Source organism: Octodon degus, unplaced genomic scaffold (genome assembly GCF_000260255.1).
Source record: "Octodon degus isolate 3935 unplaced genomic scaffold, OctDeg1.0 scaffold00152, whole genome shotgun sequence".
Lineage (NCBI taxonomy): Eukaryota > Metazoa > Chordata > Mammalia > Rodentia > Octodontidae > Octodon > Octodon degus.
Window position 1 is genome coordinate 6,480,838 of NW_004524728.1, and position 8,858 is coordinate 6,489,695.

An 8,858-nucleotide genomic window follows, 5' to 3' on the forward strand; every position below is an offset into this window, starting at 1 on the left:
ACATTATAGTAAACTATCAGATCAAGTTAAGGTCTAAATTTTATGTCATTTTCCTTTTATTTAACTTATCTTCTGATAAGCACAATTTTCTATTAGTTCCATAGAAGTGTAATTACCATAAGTAATTTTATTCCCATGAAAAACTAACTTTGGTATCATATCATTCAAAATAAACTTTAGAAGTAAAAGCCAGATTTGTTTAGACAGAGAAGCACATACATGAGTTATTATTGTATGTGTCAAAATCAAATTGATAGTAATCCTTTTCTGAGGAATGCAGTAGGCTTTAATAATGTTTGATGCAAATTAGTTATGTGAGAAAACATCAAGCTTCTGAAAATTTAATCTGTTAAGTTATAATATAAATTGGCTCCAATTTTAAAAACAAGATGTTGGCACTCATATACATTTCTTTTACTATGAACACCCCTCTCCAATTTCCCCTTGAATTTTTAATATTTTAAATTGAAGGAAAGAGGTTAAAATCACACTAAGGAATAGAAGCCCTTTCAGTTGCAACAGATTTGGAGTCATTGAAGGTCCTAACTAGAGAACATCAGAGTCACATTAGAATGCTCTTTCCTTGTGACTGAGGCAGAACAGACTCAGTGGAAATACTGGAGGCGGGGAAACTTGTAAGACGCTGTCCAAAATATGTAGATGCAGGAAGAAAGGCCTAAACTATGGCAGATAGATGGCACATAGGCAGAAAGGAAGAAAATATTGAAAAAGTATTATTTTACCTAAAATTAACAATGAACCACTGCCAGGTTTCTAGTTCAAGTAATAGGATATTAGGTAATACCAGTAAGTAATACAGAAAAAATGAATAAATTCATATTAGAGGTGAAGTATGAAAATAACTTTTTAAAATATGTTGCATTTGAAATATTTGTGGATGCTGAAGGAGAGATGCTGTTTGGATTTAATGAAAGGAGTCAAGATTAGAACAAAACATTTGAAATCTACCACCTCTGATCAGACAAATTTCTAATAGTGTGAAGTTGTCAAAGGAAAACAAGTATGGAGAGGATGACAGGGCCAAGGGCTGAATCTGTGAGGTCATTGGCAATTAACAAGGGGAGAATGGGGCCAGGGAGACGGCTCAGTGGAATAAGTGCTTCCCTGGCAAGCGCCAAGGGCCTGAGTTCAATCCCCGGTTCTGCAAAAAAAAAAAAAAAAAAACAAGTGGAGAAGAGAGCAAATCATTTAGTAGTTATTGCTTCAATATATATGTAGAATGCATAGCATAACGCATATAACACTGGCATCTAATTAAAGCACTATCATGATTGAAGATTTATAAATCAGGCAAGTGTGAGGATACGTGGCAAGATGAAACCTGAGCATTTTGATATATGATTTGAAGAAAAAAATTGTCTTACTTTTATGGAAAATTTATTTCAGCTTTTTAAAACCTAATAAAATGTCCACCTACATAAACACACCTGTGGGGAAGCATTGTCAGACTATGAAAACCTGCAATGAAGGCTGGGGTTATAGGTCAGGAACATAAGTGCCTGCCTGGCAAAGCACAAGGTCCTGGGTTTGATCCCTGGTTGTACCAAAACAAAACAAAATCTGCATTCAAAATGTGTCTTAATTACCTTCACAATAGCCTTGGTTTGCTTGGTTGTTTGTTCACTTGTGACAGTGTCTTCCTCTGTAGTCCAAGCTTTCCATATACCAAGGGCCGCCCAGGCTGGTCCTGCATTCTCTGTCCTCCTGACAAAGCCTTCTGAGTTCTGGGATGCAGGTCCCACCACTACACCAGGCTCATTGTCATCAGATTTAAAATGTGGCTCATGCAAAAATTTCTCAAAGCAACATAATTACTCACGAGCACAAGTGATTACACACTTGTAGTCATTTGGAGCAAAAGGAACACGCCAATGATTTGGAACTTACAGAAGAAACAATGAGGCAATTTTGAAACAGATTTAACAAATTTGAAATGTAACAGCAAAATGTTTAGAGAAATAGTCACATGTATCTAATAATCATCAATAATTAAGCCCTATGCATGCCTTTACAAAGATGGTGTTGACTAGCATACCTTAGATATTATATATTTTCTCTTTCATTTTATATTTGCTAATCTTTCCTTGTTATTTTTAGGTTTCTTTAGATCCTTAATTCCAAAAAGTAGACAAATAATTCAAATTGGTTCACTGAAGGGTAGAAATCTTGATGAAATATCAGCATAAATATAATACTTTTCTTGATGTTATAAACATAATAAATAGAAGAAGGACAAATATAAAATGTGAATGGGCAAATATGATATACTTGAATGTATGTATCCCAAAAGTAAGATTTCAGTGAGAAAAGTGAGGATAATAAGCACCTAGGAATGTAGTTTTGCCTTTGGTCATCAGAACATTTCCTGTTATAAAAGTATTACATAACAAAATTTATGTCATTTGCACTTTATTCTCTCCCTCCCCCTCCCCACTCCTTCCCCTCTCCCTCCCCTCCCCCTCTCCCTCCCCACCTCCTCTCTCTCCACTCTCCCTCTCCCTATTGCTCTCACTCTCGCTCTCCTTCTCCCTCTCTGGTTCTGGAAATTGAACACACATAACTACATAACCTTATGATAGCCACACAGGCACTCTGCCACTATATTGCCTGCCCTTTTATTTTCAGACAAATCAGTCTTCTACAAAGTTAATCAGAAATTTTAAAAAGCAACATAAAATAATACTCATTATTTGAAAATAATGTATAAAAAAAGCATATATACCTAATTTTAAAGTATTTATCACAAAGAGAGTAATGCATAATATTAATAGAGCCTGCTTTCATGAGAACAACTACAGAAAATGCCATTGATGTCCAAGCTGGTGATCTTGGGCTTGGCTCAGCAACATTGGGGCACACTTGGGGCGACACAGCTGAGCAAATGGTGAAAGCCTCAGTTTCCTCTTGCCAGAATTGTGCGAGTCAAGACTGCCATAGGTACGTGAGGAAGGAGAATAAAAGTATGGAGTTGTAACTGGGTAGCTCCAAATAGTAGCAGCAATTTTGATGAGTAAGTGACAAATGACAAGAGTAAAGTACAAGACCTCAGACACTCTAAAATCTCATCCCTCTATAAAGCAGAAAATAATTGAAAGAATATCAGAGTCAAATTTATCAGTTATCTAGACACTCATAAAAGTTTATAACACCCAGACAAATTATTTAGCAAGAAAAAACAGCAAAATTTCAGTGTTTAAGGAAAACACTGTCAAATTACTAATTGTTAATTAAATGATAAGATGAAAGATTTCAGTAGGGATACATGACAAAAAATGCAGATTTTAGAAAACTCAGTTCAGAAAAATCTGTAAACAAACAACTACAGCCAGGGACATAGCTCAGTGGCTCAAGCGTCTGCCTGACAAGCACAAAGTCTATGTTTGATCTAAGGTATCAAAAGCCAACCAAACAAACAAACAAACAAAAACTTCAATACATAACAGGTAAAAAGAAAGTGCCCTGGGGGCTGGGGAGATGGCTCAGTGGAATAAGCGCTTCCCTGGCAAGTGCAAAGGCCTGAGTTCGATCCCCAGTTCCACAAAAAAAAGTGCTCTGAATAAAATGGGGCAGTTGTTATCCAGAGTTATTACATTGTATGCACAGAATGTCTAATTTTCACAAAAATACCTGCCAGCTGATGAACGGCAAACGCAATGTGGTTCTCTGCAACACTGAGTGATATTCAACCATAAACACAAAGTAATTTTACAGGCCAGAACACAGAGAAGGTCTGAAAATATATTAAGTGAAAGAAGCCACTTATGCTAACAGTATATAATATGTGATCCTATTTTTATAAAATGTCCAAAATAGACAAACCCAAGAGGACAGAAAACAGGTAATTGGTTTCCAGAGTCTGGAGGAAAAAGAAATGTAGAATCAATAACTGCTTATTGTGCACACACTGTCTTTTGGGTGGTAACAAAAGTACTCTAGACAGTGGTGACGTTTGTGCAGTAGTGTGACTATATAAAGAAACATGAAATTTTGCATTTTCTAATGGCCATATTACTTTACTTTTATTTCAATTTTTGAAAAAGTTAAAGAAACTACTGGCAACATTTCCAGCAAATTAGCTGCAGGGCATAATAGCCTGAAAGGTAGTTTGCTTGTGTCTAACATATATGTTTCCCTATAATTGAAAGAACTCATAAATGAACACTATATAAATCAAGTTTCATCACACAGATGAAACATAAAATACAAAGGGGAATTCTAATTTCTTTTAATCAGTTAAAATCCATACTTTAAAAGAAGGGAAGGAAATTTATGATTATTAATGCTTATTTTGTGGGCTCAAATATGGAGAAAGTCCCGATTCTAGTTCTTATCAACTAAGTGACCAAACACAAATGAAGTGCTCCAGGCCCTAGGCCATAAAGTGTGTCCCACAGCATGGTGGCACCAGGAGGTGTGCTCTGTGAGGCTCTTGTCCCTGCCTCAACTTACCGAATCTGAATCCTAATTTAGCCAGGTCTCCAGGTAGCTAACATGCCCATAAAACACTGAAAAATGGTGTTCCATGCCAATGCAAGCATTTCATTTTAAGCTTAGTATTGTCCTACTGCACCTAATATTTAAAGGCTAATGTGAGGCAGTCTATGTTTACATCTTTCGTCTCATACATCAGCTTTCCCAGATAGTTCAGTAGAAAAGGGTAACACCTAAACAACAATAAGGAAATGGTGCTTCATTCTAAATGCGCACATGTGTGCTAGAGATTTATTTTCAATCAGGTGAAATCCAAGTTCAGGAAAAGTTCTCATCAAAGAATCAAGTTTGCTTTCTATCCTGGATGTGAGTGCTTAAATATTTCATCAGCTTGCTGCTAGCTCCTCTTTAATATGTTTCTACCTCTTTCTGTATTTTCTATAGTCTCTCTCTAGTAAATCAATATTCATTATATAATAAATTCCTTTATTTTTTCTTATAATCTTGCTATTGCAAGCTATATGACTTAATTGCAATAAAATTATTTTAGTTCCTAGCCATTGTCTCAGACTGCACTATTTAGTCACTCTTTTCCTCCATTTGTCTAGATTTTTTTGTGTGTTATCTTTCCTTTTACCCTTTCCTTTGTTCTATCAGATGCTATAATGTTACTATAGTGTTTGATATTTAAAAAAAATTAAATTTGATTAAGAAATACACATTTGTGGGGTTTTTATCCTTTTAAAGGTAACAGTTACCACTTACTTTTGCATAATAGTTTTCAGTTAAGAAAGGTAATCATAAGTTGTACCATTTATGAGCTGAAATAAATTGGGAAAATTACAAAAAGCATTTAATTTCAATAACAGCTCAGTAGTTGAGATGGATTTTATAGCATCAGTAAAAAGGGCAAGTCCAGATTATCAGGAATAGAGAGAGATTCAGCTGTCGGTCATCAGGTTGATAAAGTCTACTCAGTATTACCAATTAATGGATGGAAAATGGTATTATTAATCACTTTAGTTTTTTCTTTTTTTATCTTATGCTCAATGAAAAGTACTCAAATGTAAAGTATTGGGCAGTTCACTGAAAACTCAAGATAAAACCTTTGCTTGAAATCTGGAAAATCAAAACGTCAAAGAGAACATATACGACAAACAATGAAAGAGATGCTGACACACAGAACACACCACTCAAGGTAACAGAGGATTTGTCCCAAGATGAAGGAACTGTGCAAATCAATAAGAATTCCACGACATTGAACAAAGCAGTGTATTTTCACAAAGGGACGACTTTATAAAAAGCTTGCAAAAGGATGCAAAAGGATCGAAAGCCAGAAGCCAGTTAAAAGCACCAGAAAAAAGAAAGGAGCTCAAACATTCTGAACTGATAGCTCAATTTATGCCCTTCAAAACAACTCCTAACAACTGGAAAGTGTCAGTACTGTGGACTTAAAGTATTCAATAAATACTCCATGACTAAGTCATATTCTGATCAAACCCAGCATTTGGAGGGAGAGGAAAAAACAAAGCAAGGGTAAAAGAAGGGAAGAAAAACAGAAGAGAACAATTAGGAAATTAAGCAGCATGGAACAAACAACCATCCTTAGAAAATGAATGAGATGAGAGAAAATCACATAAGTAAGGATTTATGTGAGAAAATACATTGGGAAGAGTAACAGTTTTTCATAATAATATCAAAACTAGAAATCCCTCTTAGCAACAGTGTCTAAACAACTCCCTTTTCAGTCTTATGGAGACCACTTATACTATACACATCACAACAAATATCCTTACTGTGGAGAGGCCCAGGGCCTTGGAGAGTCCATCAGAGGGACTGCTTGGGTCCCCTGTAATCAAGGAAATTTCAGCCTGTGTGTTTTTACAATAGCAACTATGACACATTACTGGCACTTGGTGATATTTTGGGTCTGTTCACAACACAGTGTTGTCTAGGAGTTAGCACTTATACTCAATGCAAACAAAATTTTGTGAGGTATTAAAGTTTCCAGAATTCAATGAAGATGATAAAATGACAGCCATTAGCCATCTACCATCTGTAGAAGAATCAAGTGCTTGACAAATCAAAAACATTCTTACATTAAGTAAAGCTAAATAAAGAATGGGATGTGATCAGAAATTTATAAGCTGAAGAAAACACTACCTAAAGGAGTCAATCAAGTACATGATGTAACTTTTTCCTTCAATTTTTCCAGCTTTTATTGGTAATGAAAATGACTGAGGGGTTGGGTAAGATAGCTCAGCAGAATAAAGTGCCTGCCTAGACAAGGTTAGGCAAGCACAGGGACCATGGTCCCCAGCACCACATGCCATGCCAGCCCGGTACCCAGGGTGAGCTGAGCCAGCCAGAGTCCAGGCATAGTGATGCATGCCTGTAATCCCAGAACTGGATAGGCTGAAAGCAGGGGAATGCTCATGGGTCCGAGCTGCATAGTGAGATCTTATAACAACCAAATACATAAAAAATAAATAAATAAAATCAAATAAAAAATGACTGAGGGCACTAAATTTAAAGTGTTTCAGTACAAGTGTTACAATACAGCTCCCTACAAAACCATTCAAGCTTTATAAAAAACAATTATTCTGTTTGAAAGCAAAGCTTTGATCAGAATTGTAACAATAAGTATAATTTTAACTTTAGAATTAATGTTAAAATAATCTCAGATTCATTATTCTGAAAATGTAAAATTAGATTGTATTCAAGTAAAGTATAAATTCTTATAATTTTATATTCACATTCTTAAGGCTATCTGAAGAGCATGCATCTAACTTAGAGAATTGTGCATATTTTTGCATAAGGAACTCTTATTTATATACACAAACTTAATAAATTAGACATGTATATCCAAATAAAGTTTTGTTTACCCTTCAAGAATCACTACCTATACAAGTGATGAAGGCACTGATGACACAGTTCTGTTGTTGCTGTTGTTGTTTGTGATGTGTATGTGTGGCACAGCTACAATTTCATGCTGACTTCCAGACATAGAGTTTAGTTGTTGCTCTTAGCCCTATTATACTTTAGAATCATTTGGAATTTTTAAAAGTCAAGTGTATCCAATGACCATCCCAAAGATCCTAGTTTAAAATGGCCTTCAAGGGGCCAGGAAGATGTCTCAGGGGAATAAGCACTTCCCTGGCAGGTGCAAGGGCCTGAGTTCAATCCCCGGTTCTGCAAATAAATATACAAATAAATAAACAAATAAGAATAATAAAATGTTCTTCAGTAAGGACTGAACATCAGTAGTTGTTGGATTTCTTCAAATTATTTTTAGAATGCACCAAGGATTGAGAAATGCTGGTTAGGAAGAGAAGGCCCTTCACCCCCATGATAATAATTGCTACAATGGTAATACATTAGTCTTGAAAAACTAAAACTAAGTCCCAATGTTGTACAATCCCTAAAAATCAGTGTAGAAGAAGCATAATGTTGAAACCACTGAAATATTTTTATATTATTCTAAACTTTGAAATATATTTAAAAAAAAAACACTTGGTAGATTCAGAGTTAGCTGGTACAGGCTTTGTATGTACACACATTGATCCATGCTAGCTTAGAAAAGAAAAAAAAAAAACACAAAACAGATAAAAGAAGTCTTTGGTGCACCACTCTTCTGTTTCTCTGAATTACATTTTGATAACTTCCTATCTTTCAGTGCTAGAGACTCACTGCACAAGACTTGTCTATGCAGCTTAGGTCATGGGAAAATATTTCCAGAAGAAAAGAAAAGTGACTCCTTTTTTGAGATCAAGCTTTTGAAATTCTTATGCACCACAATGATAATGGCAACATAGACAGATAGAAAGTACGATTAACAAAAACATATGGATGTTTACACATAAGTCCAAAAATCTCACCATATACAACCTTGAAGCAGGACAGTCCCACAATATTCCTTTTCCTGTCTCTTGCTTTCATTCAACACCCCCTTCTTCTTGAACAACCACCTACCCAAGAGACATCATAGCAGCAACTGGCATGTCATGACAAGCAGCCCATATTCAGAAGATCAGAATGACAGGCACTCCAAGCATAAAACTTCTATTAAATTTGCAATCTGCAGTGCAGTACCTCAGCTGACAGGTATCAGTATATATAGTTAGTCAGGGTGAGAATCTTTCCGATTTTCTGCTAGATTAAAAAGACTATGAGAATCTGAAGAATCTCAGGATCACTGCCTTGCCCATCTACTACATATAACTCTATGGCATGACTTATTCATGTTTCCTAGCTCTTTTCCTTTCCCTCTCTGTGATTAGTTAGTCCTTGAGATCTGGCTTTCCTTTTACTTGTATTATATCTTTCCATTTGTATTTTTTCTTTTGAGTTCTTATACTAGGAGACTATACGATATTTACACATGTGTGTCTGGTTTATTTCACTTA